The sequence below is a fragment of the Camelina sativa genome, chromosome 4 (assembly GCF_000633955.1).
Source record: "Camelina sativa cultivar DH55 chromosome 4, Cs, whole genome shotgun sequence".
Lineage (NCBI taxonomy): Eukaryota > Viridiplantae > Streptophyta > Magnoliopsida > Brassicales > Brassicaceae > Camelina > Camelina sativa.
The window spans coordinates 26,856,391-26,858,124 of NC_025688.1; positions in this window are offsets into that span (position 1 = coordinate 26,856,391).

Consider the following 1,734-nt stretch of genomic DNA (forward strand, 5'->3'; position numbering starts at 1 on the left):
TAGTAGTAGTAACTCGTTCTTCTGTATCAATAGTTACGTTATATGAATTTCTCAAATTTATTCACGTTATTAGGGAGTTAACAAAGTCAATCAGTGACTCTTTTTGTGGAACGGATCAAACTTTTATAACTCAATAAAAGAAGAAAAAACATTGAGAGACATGGGACCTTCTTCCATGTGAAGTGAGAAAAGTCATGGACGGTTTTGTGATCATATAACTTTTGGGGGAATTTATAAATGAAGGTGACACCTTTTTAATTACACACTCACTGACTCACATGATATGTTTCTAGGCTTTTCAGCCCTGATGTTTTATAATTCTTAAAGCACATATATAGTACTATTTAATCATCAAAACCGTTTTCTAGATTCGTATCCCTTTTTGTGGTCCATGCATATACGAATTTGGGATCAAAATAAGTCCGAGTCACTGCAGTTTCCATGGAGACGTTTCTTTGTGGTACATAGAATGTTAGTTGATGACTATAAAATGGATAACAAAATATATTGCTGGTTGCTAATCGATATCTTTGGTTGTTGTCACTAATAACTTCAAAGCAAACATTATCTATATTACGTAAGAAAAATTCATCACAAATTTTTACTGATTTCGGAACTAGAGAAAATTCTGAATCAAAAAGATCAAAACTTAGTAGGTAAGAGAATATATCAAACTGCTAAGTTACGATTCCAACTTGGTACGTTAGTGAAGGTTACATGTCACTTAATTACATCTACTTTATTTATCTTACGTTTTCCTTTATGATTGAGTGACCTTCAATTCTAACTTTTATTATAATTTCTTGATGGTGGTAGTACAAGTTATATTAACAATTACATGTTTACGATTTTTCTTTGTTTGTTTACGTGAAGTTGACCCCGGCAACACACAATGATCAAGTATCGTAAGTGTTTTTAACAGCTTAAGACTTTCGTTGATGAATTGTGGATAGATTGCAAGGTGAGTTTAGATTCTACTTATAATGTGCATGATTCAAAGTCTGTTATATATATCATATATGGTGTACCATCGGCAGTTGACCCTCGGTGATGTGTATATAAGCTAATTTTTCTACTTCTTATGTGTGGTTGAGACTCTCAAGTCTCAACTTGAGAGGTTTCAAGCGTATCATTTACGAATTACTCTCAAAATGTGGTAGAGTTGATTAGGTGAAAGTTTAAATGCATACTTTTTAGATTTTGTATATTTTAGAAACTTTACTTAAAAAAACACTCACAGCAACAATTGATAATATATTTAACAAATCATTGATGAAGCTGATTCTAAAATCTCCCATGCCATAAAAGAGTGTAGACAAAAGAACGAGTATCACCCATGGGCAAAGCCGGCGCTGAGATTTTGGTGGCTGCAAGCCAGAAAAAAAAAAAAAAATTGGCTATTTTTTTTTTAAAAGGAAAAATGTAAAAAATGAACCATGTGTGGTTCAAAACTGTGATTTGGTCCTTTTATTAGAAGTAAGTTTCCAGTAGAAGTAACGACTCTTTCATGAAAATTGGGCCGATTAAATACATATAATTTTGGCGGTTACAAGCACTAGCTTGGCTTGCTTGTACCTTTGGCCGGCTCTGCCCATGGATCCATACGTCCATGATTTTTGCAAAAGCCTAAAAGTAGAAAATAAGGCTGTTCTACATTGTATCAGTATTATTATGATTGTTCTTTTTTGTTTGTTGTTGTTGTGTGTAAAAGAGTATATATCATTACGAAGAAAT